The sequence below is a fragment of the Saimiri boliviensis genome, chromosome 9, assembly GCF_048565385.1.
Source record: "Saimiri boliviensis isolate mSaiBol1 chromosome 9, mSaiBol1.pri, whole genome shotgun sequence".
Taxonomy (NCBI): domain Eukaryota; kingdom Metazoa; phylum Chordata; class Mammalia; order Primates; family Cebidae; genus Saimiri; species Saimiri boliviensis.
Window position 1 is genome coordinate 85,640,288 of NC_133457.1, and position 20,734 is coordinate 85,661,021.

The 20,734-nt window shown below is 37.0% G+C and overlaps 1 long non-coding RNA gene across 2 annotated transcripts in view; it reads right to left on the reverse strand.

Annotated features, from left to right (window-relative positions):
- Positions 1-1,554: 1,554 nt before the first annotated feature.
- Positions 1,555-20,734, reverse strand: part of LOC141585679 (uncharacterized) — a 378,650-nt gene continuing 359,470 nt past the window's right edge. For both annotated transcript variants that reach the window (XR_012519301.1, XR_012519300.1), the window contains one exon: positions 1,555-3,177. This is a non-coding gene — a long non-coding RNA (uncharacterized LOC141585679). The remainder of the gene's footprint in view (positions 3,178-20,734) is intronic.

Below are 20,734 nucleotides of genomic sequence, written 5' to 3' on the forward strand. Positions count from 1 at the left end.
CCTTACTCTCAGTTCTCTTCCCTTTACTCCCATCTCCAAAGAGAATATATTACATTGTCTGGGGGAAACAGAGTGAAAAGGTGGGAGAGACACAAAAAGAAACAAAGCTATAGAGTCCTGTGTTCCTGACTTCCTCAGAGAGCAAGGTAGATCATGAAGGACTTCATTTTTCTCCATTAACTTTTATGAAGCCTGACTAGGCTGTAATGTTTTGTAAATGCCAGCCAGGCTTCTCCAAGTGCGTCTAATTGCCCACTTTATCACAGGCACTATCAGGTAAATGGTGTTCCACCTCCGCTGAGCCTGCCTGAGTTTGACACTCAGGACTTGTCAGGCAATGGATCACAGAGCCAGCATGAGGGCCCCTCACCCTGCATTCCTGCATGGGGGTGACAGTAAATCATGACATCTGCCAGGAAGATCAGAACACGGCTGTGCTACCGGATGCACCTAAGCTACGCAACTAGGAAGGATTTTAGGATGTGACTACAGACGTGTCTGAGAGCTCTTAAAGGGACAAAGAGCCTCTTTCCCCAGCCACAGTGCAGCAGAGATGATCCCTGGACATTTACTTTTCCCTTTGATGATGCTTAATGACCTATTTTTATGTTTTGAGTGAATAACGCTGCCTGGCACTTGTAAAGGGCTCCAGGGTTTAAATTGGATTTATAACCATTCTCCCAAGATCCTCAGAACACTCAGAGGAACAATCAGCATCATGCCCATTGTCCAGGATTAAAAAAAAAAAATAACAAAAAACAAAACTGAGATTACAGCAAGCTGAGTGATTTGGCTTAGGTCAAAAGAACATGATAGTGCTGTAGCTAGGCTTCAAACCTAGATCTCAAACCCCAAATTATGTGTTGTTCACTTTACCAAGATATTTCCCTCCAAAAGTGTTACTGTTTATTGTAGCTTTGGGAGGTTGGATTATATTGTTGTACGTGTATGGCTTCTATCTTACATCTTCACAGGACTGACATGGAAGTTTAATATCAAAACAAAACCAAATGTTTTAAACAAAAACAAGAAAACACACCAAAAATCAAGAGGCAAAAACAAAATAATGTCATTTTCAGTGAATTTTCAGAAGGAAAATTGTCAACCTGTAAGTTTGTAAAGAGAAAAGGTGGTAGATTCATAGGTGTGAATATCATAAATGCTAACCTAAAATAGCTAAACAACTCTATTTGGTTATAATACAAATCGCTCATTGAAGGCCTGAGACTCAGCATTCAAGATTGTATGCCTGGCACCCTGACTTGCATATGAGAGACAGACTTTTGACTTATCAATTCTACACAAAAAGTGGATGATGCAAAGCCACCAAATTTGGATTCATTCCCTTCATGATGACTTATTCACTGATGACCCTGAGCAACTCATCTAACTTCTTGGGCATAATTTTATCATCTTAGAATGTGGATAAAACTACTTAGTTTGTAGAACTGTAGTAAGGACTAGATGAGTGATTGGATACAAAAGCACTTTGTAAACTATACAGTAAAATTATTTTCAGTCGAAATCACCTCGTTTATTTAAATTTGTGCCATGCCCATGGGGAGTAAAAAAGAAAGTGTCAGCACTGATTTTACTCTGCATTCACCCATCATTTATTGAGCAATCGATATATGCAAGGTGCTCTATACCGGTATCCTCTAAATAGAATACAACACGCTCATGGACAGTAGAAGTTCAATTGGTCAAGGTCAAAGCTACTCCCTAGGTATAGATAAGTCTGTATGCCTTTCTTCCAATATTTATTGAATAACCACTGGCTATAAGAAATTTAAAAAATAATGTCTGATGTATGGTGTGTGCATTTGGGTACATGCACACAAATACAAATAAACAGATTATATTACATTGTGGTATATGTCGTGACAGAATAATTTTATGAGCCTATTTAAATGATAAAAGTTTCTGAAAGGAAAGTTCCAGAAATTTTAACACAGGCATTTTGTTCCACATTTGGAACTATTTATACATCAATGCCAAATATTTCCTAATAATAGTTCAACATATAAAGGCTCAGATAATGTTTTTCCTCACTGTAGATTTCGGCAATATTGGAGATAAGCAAATAAATGGATACACTTAAGTGACCAGGGAATGGAAAAGCTGACAAGTCATTGTAAGCATGTATGACTGGTAGAATGAGGTTGGTTCACCACAATTAGAAGTCCTAAGAATCCTAGTAGAAAAATATGAATGGATGTGGCATCTTCTAGCCTTTCTTGAGTCACAGTCAATACTTCAAAACACGAATAAAAAACCACCTCAAATACCTCAAATACCTAGTTAAGACATTGAAGTGCAGAGTTTGTGTGTGTTTTTGAAAAAGATTAAGTGGTTTCCTTGCCATTCACTCTCAAGTTGCAATCCTGAGGTACATAACTACCACCCCATCTCCCTTTTATTAGCTAAACCTTCCCAAAGAGAATTATTATTATTGTGTATAAGATAGGTAGAAAATACTGACAATTGGTATAGCTCAAGTAGAAGTGTAACTATAGTACAGTATGTTTTATACTCTATTGTATTTGTTTGAAGTTCTACTAAAAAATTACTTGTCTGGCTCTCAGTTAAGACACATCATGGACATAATTTTCATGCTAAAGCACAGGTTTCCCAAATAGATCCTCGAAATCTTGTCACTTAGGAGGCTGGTATTTCATTGAAAACATTCCACCCCAATCCACAACTGCCGATGTCCTTTATTGCAGTTAACACATCACGAAAAACATAATGGCATGACCAGAATGGATTTAGTTTTTCAAGTGGTTTGAAAGCATTGTCTTTTGATTCTTTTATGAGGGTTCCATGATTTCTTGGTGTTTTCCAGCTGCTTTTTTATCACTGTCCCTGCCAGCTGCTCTTCCCAGACAGAAACTGGGATGCTTGACAGTGGTTGTGGTAAATTAATAAGAGGAAAAAAAATAAACAGAAGGCCCTTTTCCCATGTTTTCTCTCTCTTTTTTTTTAACTTTGCAGATCTGTTCACTCTCGAGTTAAGTTGGAGCTTGCAGTGCAGGAACCCTGTCTGGCTTCTGTCATTTATCATTCTCGTCTGGTGTCTTTTCTTTCTTGGAGAGTCCACAAGTGAGACTCATGGCAGGCAAGTGAATGGATGGTCCGCTCTCCAGGTTCCCATATTTTTCCAGGACATCTGGCTGACTGGATGCAAAGACAAAGCAAAACTTTCTAGGATTTGTACAATCCAATCCTGTAGGTTTAATATCATCTAAATTAGTAGTAGGCAAAGTCTTTCTATAAATAGCTGTACAGTAAATATTTTCAGCTTTGCAGGCCATATGGTCTCTGTCATGGTTACTCTACTCTGTAGTATCAAAGTAGCCATAGATAATACATCAACAAATGAGTGTGGCTGTGTTCCAATAAAGCTTCATTTATGGACACTAAAATTTAAGTTTCATGTAATTTCCATATGTTACAATTTTTTTGATTTTTTTTCCAACCATTGAAACATGAAAAAGCATTTATACAGTCGTAAGGCAACAGACAGTGATTAGATTTGGCCCACATGCAAGTTTGCTAACCTCTGGTCTAAATGCCCAGTTCCTCAGATTTATGTCTTAAACCAATACCTAACATTTGGACCTCACAATTGATTCCTGATATCTCTATTTGTCCCTCAAAAAACCTTCAGTGTCCAACTTGTGATTCTCTTCTCTCACTGCTTTTTTGTCTACATCTTCCCCATCTGAGAAAAACACTTCATGTCTTCCATAGTCATTGTGGTTAGAAAACTGCAAAGTATGCTTGAGGGTTCTTTTCTTATATTCTACCTCTAGCTTATCACCAAATTCTATAAATTCTCTTCTCAAAACAACCTGAAATCTATTTATTACTCTTCATCCAACTTAATAGATAAGTTACATTTATCTATTACTTGGAATCCTGTAATAAATGTCCAGTTGCAATTTCCCCTTTTCTGCCTTTTTCTTTTTTGAGATCAAGTTTCACTCTTGTCACCCAGGCTGGAGTGCAATGGCATGATTTCGGCTCACTGCAACCTGCGCCTCCCAGGTTCAAACAATTATCCTGCCCCAGCCTCCTGAGTAGCTGGGATTACAGGTGCCTGCCACCATGGCCAGCTAATTTTTGTATTTTTAGTAGAGACAGGGTTTTGCCATGTTGGCCAGGCTGGTCTTGAACTTCTGACCTCAGATGATTCGCCCGCCTTGGCCTCTTAAAGTGCTGGGATTACAGGAGTGAGCCACCACACCTGGCCCTTTTCTGTCTTTTCTACTAGCTAACTCGTTGCAAAATAAGTTAATGTCATTGTTTCCAAGATGTATAGAAACTGTGGTCAATACAGACAAAATACGCAAATCAAATAGAAGTTTCCACTGGTCTCCTCTCCGTGCATTTTGCCATGCAGTGTCTGAAGTGAACACGCTAAAGCTTTAGTCAAATAGTCACTCTGATGGCTTCCCTTTCCCCCTGACCCCCAAAATAATCCAAACTCCTATTACCTCCTAAGAGATTCCACCTGAGATGAACTCCACTTTTATGTCCATCTTCTCACCACCCGAGACTACTCCCACCCTTACCCAACTGTGCTTCAACCCAACATGGACCTCCTTCTGTCCCTGCTGCAGAAGCCACTCTTTCCTGGGTTGGTGCCTTCTGCTCTCTCTTTTCTCTGACTGGGAGGTCTTTCTCCAGTTCCTGGTATGGCTGATTCATTCTCATCCTTTAAAATTCAATGCAACTGTTACTTTTCTTACTCACTCTATCCAAAGGAGTCATCTTCGTCTTCACCCTGATACAATTATTCAGGGAATGTATCCCAAATTTAACAGTTTTGATTGCCCCTTTTTAGCCCAGTTCATTATCTGTCTTCCACGCAGAATGTTAAGTGATATTGAGGGTAGATAATTGCCTGTTGGATTCACTGTAGCTGAAGGCTCAGTCCAGCACAGAGTTGCTGCCTAGTAAGTATTGAATAAATGGCTAATAAATAAATCTATCAATTAAAAGTTTTAGATCAATGTGGCATAAATTTTTTAAATGTATGCAAAGTTTCTATTGAAATATAAATTATACTCAGAGAAATGCATAATCATGACACTTTATTTTTACAGCTTTGTTGCATTTTTAAATTTTTCTACAAGAAAAGAAGAACATGAATTTCTTTTGTTATTAGAAGCAACAGAGATGCAAATATTAAGGGAAGGAAACTCAAGGAAACTCCATCCTACTAAAATTTTGGTCTAGTTTTCTAAATTGTGTCCTTGAAATCTGCATGATTACACTGGAACATGGAAAGGTTTCAGTGTCTTAGAAAAACAGGGAAAAGGTGATTATGCCATCAGAATGTTGGCATTGAAAAAAATTGTTAAAGACCAATTTATCCTTCAAATGGAGCTCTGGGGGAGTTCTGTGGGGTATTGGTTGAGTAACTGTGTCTTCTCTGTTGAGTTACACATCTCTCTATCCTATTCTTTCTGCATCTCTAAAAATATCATTTAATTTGAAAGATTATTAAGTGACAGAGATGATAAAATGTGCATGAATGGGGCTGTGGCATGGGTTGAAATATTAACCATGTCTTTGTAGCTTGTAGAATGTCACCTCTGAGTCCCAACTCCCTGCTTTGTAAGATAGAACTCCAAAGTAACTTCTCAGCAGGGTATTTTGAAGACTTGGAAATATTTATAAGGACGTGGTAGAGAATATAACACAATCCTGATATGTAAAACAAAGTATCAACCTATGTGTCATAAGCATTATTTTTAAAGGAAGAAGTTTCACAACATAGAAATATTCTGTATGCTTGTAAAAATAATAAATAAATAAAAATCTAGCTTACGAACAATCCTGGCTATCACAAATTTCTAAGAAAATGTTTTTTCTCACCATGTTCAGAATCCTTGCTAAACATGTAAGCCAGTATTTACTACATGATACTACAATAACCATCAGCTTCCAAAACCCACAACTTTGAACTACAAAGGTTTATATCAATTACTTTCTCCTTTGTCTTATATTCGGGATATGAAAGCTGCACATTAACTACAAATCTGCCTGATACAAGATGTAGAATCAGCCCTTCTTTGGGACACACCTTTCTCAATTGCAAAAGAAAAATGGAGATGATTGAATCATATATGACGCTTTTTTTTTTTTTTTTTTTTTGATATGGAGTCTTGCTCTTTCACCAAGACTGGAGTGCAATGGCACAATCTCGGCTCACTGTAACTTCTGTCTCTCAGGTTCAAGCGATTCTCCTGGGTCAGTCTCTGATTAGCTGGGATTATAGGTGTGTGCCTCCATACCAGGCGAATTTTTGTATTTTTAGTAGAGGCAGGGTTTCACAATGTTGGCCAGGCTGGTCTTGAACTTCTGACCTCAGGTGATCTGCCAGCCCTGGCCTCCCAAAGTGCTGGGATTATAGGCATGAGCCACTGTGCCTGGCCATATATAACTCTTAAAACTATAAATACGGCATGCATTACTTTGGTCACATTCCACTGATGAAAGCAAGTCACATGGGCAGAGTGATATTACTGAGCTAAGGAAGTCATGCCTCCAAGGGAAGTCACTGCAATTCACATAGCAGCAAGTTGAGGGCTATAACTTTCTCACAAAAGGAGACTGAATAATGGGTTTGATAAACAATAACCTGGTTCCTTTTGTTTCTAAAATTAAAGGGCGAAAAAGAATGTTCCCTAGACTTATGTATAGACTGATTCCTCAACGTGAAATAAACCAATGTTTAAAAATAAAACATTGCTTTGCAGAACGTATGGGTTGAGACATTTAGCATAATGGAAAAAGCTGATTTTTTCAGTAGCAAATTAAATAGCACAGTCTGGGAATATAGTTTCCAATGATTGATATGGTTTTAATAGGGCTGGTCAAATAGGTGGATTCAGTGTTAGACTGATGTGTCTGGGAAACGCTGATCATCATTCTCCTTAGACAGCAGCCAGCTCTCAGAACTGCGGTCAGCATGATTACATTGAGCCCTGGGCTAAAGCATTTTCAGTCTCCTTTATTCAAACCACAATATATTGATTAAATATTTGCTTAGGGTTTATTAGATTTGGTCTACCCAGAGTTGTCTATATTAATAGCCGTCATATTAAATTTATCTTTTCATGGACTCAGTCATCAGCAAACCATGGAAAATTCCTTTCACCCCCTATATTACTTGCTTTGCCACCATAAAAATCAGATCAGTTATTTCAGCTCCACAAGTGGTACCTGTCTTATGGGTCTGCATTTGAGTCTGACTTTATGCCACTTAGAAAGAAATGAAACAAGTAAAAGGGTACAAAGTTTCATTTACTACTGACAATTGGTGTAGCTCCAGTTGAAGTGTAAATATAGTTAATATGCAGCATGTTTTATGCTCAGGATTAATAAGTTCTGGAGATCTATTTTACAGCATGGTGACTACAGTTAATAATAATGTATATTCTTTGTCTGAAAATTACTAAGAAAGTCAACTTAACCAGAAAAAAACAGTAAGTATGTGAGGGGATATGTTAACTAGTTTGATTTAACCACTTTTGTATGTAGACATATATCAAAAATCAAATATCACGTTGTACACAATACATGTATACAATTTTTTTTGTTAATTATACCTTAATAAAATGGGGACAGGGCAAGAGAGAATGAAACAAAATGGATCTTCTTATTCTCATTTTGAAATAGAGAAACTGACATTCCAGGAACAAAGTCTCATCTTCTAACCCTGAGCTGCTAACAGGAAGAAAGAAAGCTGTCCTTGTCTTCACAAAGACCAGCGCACCAGTATGACTTGGTGTTTCAGTTTCCGCGGAATTCCACAGTGGTGGAAATTTAAACAATTTCATTATAGAAAATAACAGCTTTTTTAAAGAAAAGAATTAGGACAGTTTTTCCCCTAGAGAGTCACCTGTGATATTTTACATATTTGTGTGTGTCCATGGTTCCTGGCTCATAACTCCCAAACCTTTGTCACGGCCTTTCATTATAATGTTGGGGCACTTTAGGCCTCAGGAAACAAAATCTCTCTCTCTTCCTCTCTCTGACCTTCTTCTGTCCCCTTTTCACCTGCCCAAGGCAGGAGTCTAATCTGACTGTGAGTCAAAAACCCTCATTCCAGCCAGAGTTCTGCCCCAGACCCTAGAGAAAGGAATGCTACCCAGAAAGCCCAACAAAGTCTGAACAGACAAGTTTTGCTGGATATAAATTATGCACTTTTTGTCCAATCATGTTCCTACATGGTTGTCAATTATGCCTATGTAATGAAGCCTCCATAAGAACCCAAAATGACAGGGTTCTGCAGCTTCCGGATGGCTGGACAAGGGTGGCTGCCCAGGGAGGACATGGAAGCTCCATGCTGCTTTTCCCTTACTTCACTTTACTTATCTCTTCATCAGCATCCTTTGTAATGTTGTTTGCAATAAGCCAATAAATGTGTTTCCCTGAGTTCTGTGAGCTGCTCTAACAAATTAATCCAACCCAAAGAGAGGGTTGTGGGAACTTCAACTTGAAGTCAGCCCGTCAGAAGTTTCAACAGCCTAGACCTGAAACTGCTGTCTAAAGAGGTGGGGTCAGATAAAAAGGAATGAAATCATGATGTTTTTTGCAGGGACATGGATGAAGCTGGAAGCCATTATCCTCAGCAAAGTCACTCAGAAAGAGAAAAACAAACACTGCATGTTCTCACTTATAACTGGGAACTGAACAATGAGAACACACTGATACGGGGCCAGGGAAACAACGCACATTTGGGCCTGTCAGGGAGTGGGGAAATATTTTTCCTAAATATTTTCCTATTTAGGAAAAAAAGCTAATGCATGCTGGGCTTAATACCTAGGTGATGGGTTGATGGGTACAACAAATCACCATGGCACACATTTACCTGTGAAACAAACCTGCACATCCTATACATGTACCTTGGAACTTAAAATGAAAAAAAAAAAAAAAAAAAGAATTAGGGGCAGGCAAGCTTGGAGACAGAGCCCCTAGTCTGTGGGATATGGCATTATCCCTAGGTAGACAGCATCGGAATTGAACTGGGGACACCCAGCTGGTATCCCCTACTTGGCGTGTGGGGAAATAAAAACCCGCACCTTTGGTTACAGAAGTTAACTGTGCTGATGATTGCTATGGTGGCATAAAATCAGAGAAAATACACAGTTCAAGAGAGCCCCGAAACACAATCTTAAATTATTTTTGTTATTACTGATATTGTTGATTTTCAAGGACTCTACTTGTGTAGATAATGCTGTTGAATTAGGCCACGCTGGTTCAAAACCTTAATTAAAAGGGGCAATTACTTAAATGGATGATTGAGAAATAACTGATTTCTTAATAAAGGTTAATAGTGGTTTACTGGACAAATTAATGATTCACTTCAGTAAAAACATCCAAGTCAGTTGTGCGTGTGGATATAATGACAGGAAATGGTAAAATGAACTTTACACAGAAGTATGCTCTTTCAGGCTAGAACAAGAATAAAGGCATGAAAATACACGTGGAAAAAATTTACTTTGTTTTCAGTGTGAAGTAATTAAATGCATACAGAAAAGAAGATAATCAAAACTACACATGAAAACTAAAGATCTGTCTCTCCTCTGTCTCCCAAGATCTGCCTTTCCTTAGAATCCCAATTTCTGGTGAAGACTTCCAGCAATAAGCCAATATATTGATGTAAGTTAGTGCTTTTATATTAGCTAAAGCGTGGTAAAAGAGAGTAGGAAGTAGGTAAGTTTTTTTTTAATACTTTTTCATTTTTCCAAATGTTACCATCAAGATCTAGGAAAAGGGTGAAGAAGAATAAGAAGGAAAAAAATCCCCCAAACCTGAGAAGTATCCCCAAGAACTTCTGGGTCTCTTACCACAATAATTAATATTTTGATTTTTAAAAATGTTTTAGTAGAGATGAATTTACACTTGTCTATTCATTCACAGAAGGAAACTTATTGAGCACTTAATATGTATCAGGTGCTGAGGATGTAAAAGTAACAACATGAATATTAGGCTTCAGATTTCCCCAAAGTTAAACTAGCCAATCATAACAGGATGAATAATTTATATTCTAAAAAGATATTGAATAACAATTCATATAATTTATGAATTCATAAAAGTATTTTTATTAATGATTGCTATGTAAATGCAGTAGATTGATTATAAAAATGATCATTAGATAAAAGCAAATAACAGTAACAATGAGATAGCCCTACACACTAATTTGAATGGCTAAAATCAGTAACCAACAATATCAATTGCTGGTAAGACTGTGGAGCAACAGGATTTCTCATTCACTGGTGGTGTGAATGCAAACTGGTATAACCATTTTGGAAAACAGTTTGACAATTTCTTACCACTAATTGTGCTCCTATGTATTTCATCCAGTTGATTTGAAAACATGTCCACATATAAACCTGCATGTGAATGTTTATAATAGCTTTATTCCTAATCTTCCTCAATAGAAAGCAATGATGATGTCCTTCAATAGAAGAATGGATAAACAAGCTGCCCTACATCCTTCATAGGATAGACTAATACTCAGGGACAAAAAGAGTGAGTCATCAAGCCAGGCAAAGTCACAGATAAATCTTTCAAAGTGTATTGCTAAGTGAAAGAAACCAGGCTAAATAGGCTATAAATTTATGCTTCCATTAACATGGCATCCTGGAAAAGGGAAGACTATAAAGACAGAGAACAGATTGGTGGTTGCTGGGCATCTGAGTGGGAACAGTGTTGAATAGGTGAAAATGTATTTTTATTTGTTTGTTTGTTTTTTAGAAAGGTAAAACTATTATGTATAATAGAGTAATTGTGGACATATAATGCTTTGCATACGTTAAAACTCATAGATCTTTGAAGCACAAACAGTAAATCTTAATGCATGCAGATAAAAATTAGGAGGCCAGGAAATTCCAGAATGGAATTCAGTATGTGACAAAAGAATCTAACTGTATTACAAATGTATGAAACAATTTAATTGAAGCATATGGGAGAAAAGGTACTGACCTAAATAATTTTGGAAATAACAGTAAAGGTAGAAAGAACTGCACATAAGCACTGCATTCTACTTGATAAAGCTGTTTCCCACAAGAGTTCAAGTTAACAGTTCTGAAACCACCATACATTTACACTAAAATTTAATACTCGAGTAAATTGATAGCAGATGGAAAGTGACAGGTTTCTTAGTGTTGGAATATGAGGTTACAAATAAGCAAAGAGGGAAAGCTAAAATGATCCAGATGGTAACAGAGTTGGAGATATGAGTAAGAACTCATGTTTAGCTTAATATAGGTACACAGAGATGCATATAGAAATATTCAGAGATACAGGGATAGACACATTAGTTTACACCCATACATTTGGTCATCCTGTAGGCTGAAGGGGCCTAGCAGCAACAACACTCCAGCAGTAATGAGCACACCCAGGATCCAGCTTTTGGTATGTAACACTATTCTCTAATACAAGGAACAAGTTTTCCTTGAAGAAATGATGGATTCTAGAACTCAGAAAATACACAAGAGAAGGCTGAAGGTTCTGTAATACCAAAAATTAAGGGAATACTAAGAAATAAACATTTAAAAAAATCCCCCACAATAATAGAAGTATGACAAAGTGATACAAGAACAAATGGAGAGTTCTCAATGGCCAAAGCTGGAACAAAATGGGAAAGAAAAAAAAATAGCATTAGTACTGTTAAATTATAACCCAAAGTAGAAAATAAATCTTGTCTGTCTATAAATAAACAAGCAAGTATACAAATAAATAAATAGGGAAAATAGACAACTCTCCCATGTGGATGAATTACAAATAATTTATTTGGCTACTTTACATTCAAGGAGGCAAAACATAACTTTTTACTGTTATTTGTGTTTTGTCCAACGTGACTCCTTTCCAATGATTACAATATGGAAAAGGGGGAAAGAGTATCTTTACAGTAGAGAAAGCTGACAAAACTACACTGTTCAGGTGGACATGGTCAATATCAAAGGTGATGGCATGTCAGTAAGATGTACTCTTGTTTTAATGTATTAAGAGTGGCAGTTGACCTTTGTGGTCTTCCTTCCAAAAACTCCTAACCCAAATCTGTTCATGAGAAAAAATTAGACAAAGTCCAATTGAAAAACATTCTGGCCAGGCTCAGGGGCTCACACCTGTAATCCCAGCACTTCGGGAGGCCAAGATGAAAGGATCACCTGAGGTCAGGAGTTTGAAACCAGCTTGGCTAACATGACGAAACCCTGTCTGTACTAAAAATACAAAAAATACCCAGGCATGGTGGTAGGTGCCTGTAATCCAAGCTATTCGGGAGGCTGAGATAAGAGAATTGCTTGAACCTGGGAGGCAGAGGTTGCAGTGAGTTGAGATTGTACTACTGCACTACAGCCTGGGTGACAGAATGAGACTCCATCTCAAAAATAATAATAATAATAATAATAATTCTGCAAAATACCTGAGCAGTACCCTAATAAAAACTGTCAAAGTCATCAAAACTTAGAAAAGGCTGAGAAATTGTCACAACCAAGAGGAGCCTAATAAGACATAATGACTGAATGTAATGTGATATTCTAGACAGGATCCTGGGAGAAAAAAGAATAAAAATTGAGAAAAAATTTAAAAATTTCAGATAAAAATTCAGAAAATCTCAATAAAGTATATGAAATTTACTAGTGATAATATATTTATATTGGTTCTTTAGTTGTGACAAATGCATCACGGTAATATAAGAAGTTAATAGTAGGAAAAGTTGGGCTTGGGATGTATGGTTCTCTATTATCTTCATAATTTTTCAGTAAACATAAAACTATTCTAAAATAACACATTTTTTTAATCTAAAAAGGTTATCTTTTGTTACATGATATCTTGGCTTCTACCTTCAAGAGGTAGGGCCTATTTCCCTTTTCCTTGAATTTGGGCTCAGCTTGTGAATTACTATGACCAATAAATGTGACAAAAGTGCTGTTGTGCAAGTTTCAAGCCTAGGCCTCAAGGCATCTCGCAGCTTCTGCTCTGTTCCTTAGAACCCTGTCACTGCTCTGTGAATGAGCATAGGCTGTCCTATTGAAGACTGAGAGATACGGGTGACAAACCAATTGTCTCGGCTGTAATCATTCTGGGTCAGTCTACGTGCATCCAGCTGCATTCCAAATGGGTGGAAAAACCTGACGGCAGAGGTATGAGTGAATACAGCTAAGAGAATAAAAACCACACAGTTTTTCCATATACTTAAGAAAATAACAAGTCTTATTATTGTAAGCCACTGAGATTTCGCATACAGTCATTTCTAATTGATACATAATAACAATTTATGTTGTGACTGTACTACCCATTGTCATTTTTGAAACTAAAACTTCTAGTACATCGTAACTTCCGATGTTTTATATATAACAAGTGTAAAGAATAATATAAACTGCAGTATGGTTTTTTTTGTTTTCCTTTGTATTATGTTATTATATTCTGACCTATTTAATTCACCAGGCTCATGCCCCTGACTGCATTCATATTCAGACTCACATTGAACCTTCCACTCTTGTTTACAAATATACACCCAGAATCAAGTAAAACTGGTATATCAGTAATGAAGCTCCATCTTCTTCTCATTTTTCTATATCCAGGAAAAAATAATGGCATTGGAGAAAAATAATTTTGTATTAGATTATATCGCTGTTGTCAATTATTCATGCCTCCTTGGCCTTTAAGAATATGTACCATTACCTGTTGCTTTGTGATTTCTGTGCCTTCCAAGGGAGGAAAGTGCTTTGCTGCCCTCTTCATTTTGAACCTCATCATGATATGCTTTACTCAATGGAATATTAACTATCATGATCTGTAAACAGAAGCATTAGGGAATACGGCACAAATGACTTATCCTTTTCCCTTTTCCAGGAGAACAGCAATGCAAAAAGAGCACTTCTCCTTCATCCTCAGCGCCAGAATGCGAAGACATGCAATGGCGCAGTCCCAAATTAGTTGACATGGAGTGTGAGCAAAGCCAGTAAATATGAGGATTACTTGTTACCTTGACAATGATGACTAACACAACTTCTCATTTATCTATAAATGTTAAATGATTGAGAAGAGTTCACAAATCCAAAATATAAAATACTAAATTAATCTTCATTCAACTGAACTGCACTGTCACCTATTAAAGTTACAGAGAAAGTCAGTGAACTGTATTAAAGATGGTGTGTTTGTATTTATTGTATTATACTATTGCTTCTTTGGACCACTGATATTTTCTACCCACTGTTTGGAAAGATTTTTTTTTTTGGAGATTTATTTATTGACTTATTTACTTAATTATTTGCTTGTTTAAATTATACACGAGTTGCATCACAGTGGAAAATAAGAAGTAAAAAGACAGTGATGAAATTACTTAGACTTTGTAAAAACTAAAGTACATTTAAATTGCTTTCAGTTAGCAGTTCATTAGTCTGTTTTCATGTTGCTAATAAAGACATACCCAAGACTGGGCAATTTACAAAAGAAAGAGGTTTAATGGACTTATAGTTCCACATTGCTGGGGAGACCTCACAATCGTGGCAGAAGGCAAGGATGAGCAAGTCACATCTTACATGGATGGCAGCAGGCAAAGAGAGAGCTTGTGCAGGGAAACTCCTTCTTACAAAACCATCAGATCTCACAAGCCTTATTCACTGCCACCAGAACAGTCTGGGGGAAACTGCCCCGATGATTCAAATATCTCCCACTGGGTTCCTCCCACAACATGTGGACATTATGGGAGCTACAATTCAAGATGAAACTTGGGTGGGGACACAGCCAAACCACATCAAGTAGTGATTTTCAGATAATACAGGATAAGAAATTAAAAAAAAAATTTATAAAGAGCCCTATGGCTCTTCCCATTTTAAGAGCCCCAGCTATTTCCTGAACAATTAGTGTTCATATGCAAGTGGCAGCCAGATTGGCTTTCAGCAAAGTGGTTGTTTGAGGAGTGGAATTTTTCATGTGGTAATTTACATTTCAGTAAATTTATATCCTTCCCAATCTGCTACTCCAGTGCTAATATTCTAGATTCAGAAGAAATTGAGCTTAGTCCAGGGATTTTAAGATGCAGGGAATTGTTCGATATGTCCAATTGTATATTTTTACTCATATTATGTTTAGAACCATCTCCAAGAGAAGCTGATCTGTGTTTCCAAAGAGAACTGGGGACTGTAAAAAATGGAAGCATGAGTTAAATATGAGCGGTTACACTAAAAGAATTATAGCAAACTAAGTCACCGAGACACCTGATTAATATGATTACGAGTTAATGCTAGAAGGTAGAAGAGGGAGTTCTCTGAACTCAAAAATTTGACAATGGCATGGAAGATGTCAAGGACTATAGGTGGGAAATAGATGAAAGTCAGCCTGGACTATTCACGAAGCCCTACAATGTCAACAATGCTAGAAATGTGGTCAGCAAGGCTAAAACTTCCTTGGGATTTTTATACTGTTGGGGAACAAGAACCAACATCTAATGTTTCTATCAGGCATCTTGCCTAATGATGCTCTGCTTTCACTACAGTCTCCAGGGATAGGGAAACTTGTGATGTGGTTTAAGTTATTATAAACAATGTCTTCTGCAGATCAGTATGAATTCTAGATCACTGTCTGATAACTGCATCCTTACCAGAATTCATAGTCAAGTCAGTGGCCCAGAACGAGCTCATATTGATTTCTGGAGGAAGATAACTTGAGAGAAACATGAGATTCTCTTCCATTGATGGCAAAAGCCTAACATCTCCTTCTTGGGTGGGGACACACTCCGAGATAACTGTATATAAAGAGAAGTTTTAGAAAGGCAAGACCTAGACAGAGTGTTTGAACAAAGGAGGGGAGGCTTGCCATTTTCCTGGAAAGTCTAAGAGCTATGGTAGATGGGTCACTTTATAATATCCCTGACCAATAAATAACCTTTACATCTGCACTAGAAATGTGTTAGACTTGAAAGCCTATCTGGGAATGGAGTACATTTCTTCTAATATTAAATTTCCTAATTCAGATGCTCAAAACAATTTGAGACTTGAGCATTGATTTGGTTGATTTCATGGACAACCCAGGGTGACCAGTAGGAAAACCAAAGTTCTTTACAGGATATATGAGCATCTTGACAATGCTTTTCTGATATTATATCTTATGGGTTTATGCTCAGTGGCTAAGCAATGCATGAAGACAGGAAATGTTTGGATTAAGAACATTCAGAAGCCACAAGTTACAGTTTGATTTTGACACATCGCTACCTCTGTAAATGTGTCAGAATAAAGACTAATAAATGTAAGGACATATATGAGTGTTCAGAAACCTCTAAAGATGATATATTTAATAGTTTTTGATTATTACAAATATTAAAATTATCCTAAAAAGTATTCTGGAGTCATCTCTACTTTGCTGGTGCAATTAACATGGCATTCGTCCACCCATGTGATCCACTAGCAGTAAGACAGGATCATCTTAGCCACTAGTGGGACACTTCCTGTGAATTTTATCTCCATAAATCACTGAGTTTCGGTTTTCTAAACTGTAAAATAAGGCCAAATATTCCCAGTGATTTCAGAAGCTCTTACAGAAAGACTGGAAAGGGAACCCATGATGTTTAAGGATGGTCAAGTTAGTTTCTGTAACATTCTGAATGAACCACTAAACCAGAAGGGAAAAGTAAGGTGATAGACTACCTGAGAGAAAGAGGCAGTCAAGACTGAATCACAATGACTTAGAGAAGAGAATGAGCTCAGTCCAATCACATAATACTTGCTATTGTGCTCTGGCTTAGTTGGAAGCCAGATTCAGGAAGCACATTCCATTAGACTAAATAAAGCTTCAATCATGTGTAAAATTTCCAACTGGAATAAGCAGCCGTCCTATCATTCATCAGGCTAGATGCATTTAATGGGTGTAATTTCTTCCTTATATTTCTATGCATTTATTGTTTCATTTTTATTATAGGAACTTGGGCATCTTATTAGACTTATTATTTTCTGTTAAACCTAGACTTAAGTAAATACTGTTCTACAGGGTGTACATGCAAATATGTTTCCTTTAGATTGTCAAAAGAATAGGGCAATCTGATTCAACTATGAGATCAGAAGAAAGGAAAAGTGAAAAAAAAAAAAAAAAAGAAAGAAAAAACAACTATCAAGCACCAAGCCAATATAATTTGAGAATGTATGAAAATCATTTTGAGGGAATTATAAAACATTGATTCCTCAATTTCAAAGGTCCTGATTTTATAGATTTGAAATAGAATTCAGAAAAATGTATTTTAAGAACGCTTCATTCTGTTTTATTTTGATATAGCTGAGAATTGCTGTGGGCCTTGGTAAACTAAGTTAAACTTTTCCTTATATTGCTTAGAAGAAAAGGAAAGAAGACTGACGATGAATGTTATTTTTACTCTATTAAGGCCAATTAACTGGAAAACAATATCAGAAAGTGTCTCTGCAACACTTTAATTTCAAGATTGAACTGCATTTACCAGAGCTGCTGAACTGTACAACTTTTGAAAATTGGAGCATCCAGATCAGCTGGCTGCTGGCCAGAGCTTCAGTCCTAAGCAAGTTGTTCATTAAGTATGATTGAAGTATGCTATCATTCTACATATATTTTGGCAGATTTTCCAAGGCAAAAATATGTCACAATAAAACCCTAGAAAATATGTCTTAGAGTGGAGACATAGCCCCTGAATAATTGGGGATGAGAAGTGGCTTATTTAGTTTTTTAGGGGAAATAGTCAAGCCAAAGGTGTTTCTATTACAAATTATCCAGAACTTCCCCAGATGTAGACACAGATGTAGACCTTGAGACAAAGATTCGGGAAGAAATTGTTTTGGAGGTGATTTTAGGAAATACTAGTAGGGGAGGTGGGCAGTCAGACTAGCAAGGGAAGATAACCAATAGGGGTGCTTTGTCAAGCAAGTTATCACTGTAGACAACTGGAGCTCCATCTTATTGGGGAACTCTGGGAGCCTGTACAACACATGCTTCCAGATTAGCTTCCCCAAGGGGAGAGAGAGCTGGGTATTTATACATTGACTTCTTTGGTCATTGGCTTAAGACTACTCCAAAGGATTATTAATTTCCTGGGACTACCAGCCTGCCTCTTGCATGGGCAAACAGGCTTTGGGATCCAGGGAAAGTTTTCAGGCAAAGGAGCAAACTCTCTGGCAGTTAGGACTCTGGCAAACCTGTGCTGAAATGGCAAAGACCAAGAATGTGGGAGAAGCCCTGAAAACATCAGCTATGAGAGTTGGGAAACTTAAGTCTTTGAAGCCAGCTACTCTTCCAGTATAAAGAATAATGGAAGAAAAAAACTCACTAGGCAAGAGTCAAGGCTTATTACATTTAAAATATCTCTTCTATGAGGAAACTAAGCTAGGTTAAAGAAGAAAGAATGGGTAGGCTGCCCTGATCACCAATCCATAAAGTATATTAAATTATCACAGTGATAAATTGGATTAATGGTACCAGTTCACTTAGATTTCAACTTAAGAGTCCTTCCATAACTGGAAAAATGTAAAATATTCCTTAGCCCCCAGAGTAGAGAATGCCTTCAGTGGAAATTTTAAAAGCACTTCTTGCTCACATGCCTTAGCACTATTGAAAATTTCTGCTCCATCTAAAGTGTAGGTTTCATGGTACAATCTGAAGCAGCTGAGTGTCACCAGAAATAGAATTAAAGTGTCCAGAAATTCTAAAACTGAATGACACATGGCAAAAGGCTGTTCACCTGGCATTTGGCATTTATTTTCTAAATGTAAATGGTTTGATATGCCACTTACTAACATTGTTTGGGCTGGGCATGGTGGCTCATGCCTGTAATCCCAGCACTTTGGGAGGCCAAGGTGGGTGGATTACCTGAGGTCAGGAGTTTGAGACCAGTCTGGCCACCATGGTGAAACCCTGTCTCAACTAAAATTACAAAAAAAATTAGCTGGGCGAGGTAGTGTGCAGCCATTATCCCAGCTACTTGGGAGGCTGAGGCAGGGGAACTGCTTGAACCAGGGAGGTGGAGGTTGCAGTGAGCTGAGATCATGCCTCCATACTCTAGCCTGGGTGACAGAGTGAGACTCTGTCTCAAAAAAAAAAAAAAAAAAGAAATTGTTCATTTCAGAAAACATATGTGTAAGAAATTATGAATTTAGGTTAAACATAAAGTTAAAAAAATAATTGAATACTTTCCTTCTGCCTTCATAAAGTAAATGCTGATTGAATGTGTAAACATCATCATCTTGACGGGATGCCAGATTTTAGCTCATCAAGAGAAATCTCATGTGGCTTCATATGGCACTTTGGAAAACCACCAAATTTGGCTGAAAAAGTGAGTAAGAATATGGTATTATTTTAAATATACCTAGTCCCTTCTCCTAAAATATTGAAGGAGTGTCCACAGCTGCACAAACTACAGCTTTGGAAAGAATTAAAACCATCCTCTTTTCCATAGAGGTTAAACAATTACAGTACTTAAAAACTTGATACCCTAAAGCTATATGAATGGAATAATACACAGGTTTTTTTCCCCCCACTGAAGGTTTGCAAATTCATCAGATAGAGACACTATAGAATGTAGCATGCCAGATTTAAAGTTCATTCTGCCTCTAGTCAGTTCTGAAATTCAGAATATTTTCTCTTGCGTGTTCTGTGGATCTAAATAAGCTGTATTTAAGTTTGACACACACAGACACACATACAAGGTATGACTGTACCATTATTTAGGTGTGAGTTTAAATTCAATTTATTTCCACTTCCACTTTTTGTCCTCCAGCAAAATTTACAAAGTGTAAAAGAGTTCCTTAGCTACATTTGTGCCTCGGAATGCTTTCTGAAGTAATTTAGCTTAAATCTACCAGCTTGGCACTAGGACAATTAACATAAAAAGATATTTTAAAGTAAGTGTGTATTTCTCAAGGCTTTTTTCTTTTAGGTTATGGTTTCTGTTACACATAAATGACTCTTTGCTGTCACTGAAAACTATTGTCAACAATGTCTTTTCTAAAAGAAAAAGAATCTGACTACTAACATTGTAATTTGAATATGGGTATAATTTTGCAACAAGAGCTTATACTGCTGATTTGGGCACTTTCTGCATTGTTTTCTTTTCTAGACTAAAAAGCCAAAAATATGAGCAGTGAAATCCTAAAAATCCCCACTGGCTATTGAAACCTTTGTGTCTCTTAATGAGAAAACCATATTGAAAGTGTCCAAATTAAAAAAAAAATGAGATGATAAACTGAGAATAGAACAAGTTGAAAGAGACGCTGATTAAAAGACATCATAGAAGAAAATTATATGTAAACCCTCCACATTTACATTACACTCTTTTTTTGTCTCTTTGGCTATGAAGTGGAGAGTGGCAAGGGAAATACAGAGGGGAGTAAGAACAGGAAAAGAGGGGCAGGAAAATAAAACAAGGACAAGCACCATTTGAGAGTGCATAGTGATGGAGAAAGTGACAGAGCAAGTGTCTTGGTCTTAGTTCCTTCATCTATAAAATGCCAAGTATTGATCAGGATGGTTTCCAAATAAATAGCATTAAAGTTTTTTAGTTCTTGCTTTCTAGACACCAGACAATAAAACATGTCAGAATGACTGCTTCTCATATCTTGGAATAAAAATAGCTCCTTGAAACATGATTTGTGAGAACAAGTTGTTTTCTAGATTTTTGCACTACTTTTCTATACAAAAACCAACTTATTAGGCCATTTAAGCCTCTGAAAGCACTTGAGCAAAATTACCAGCT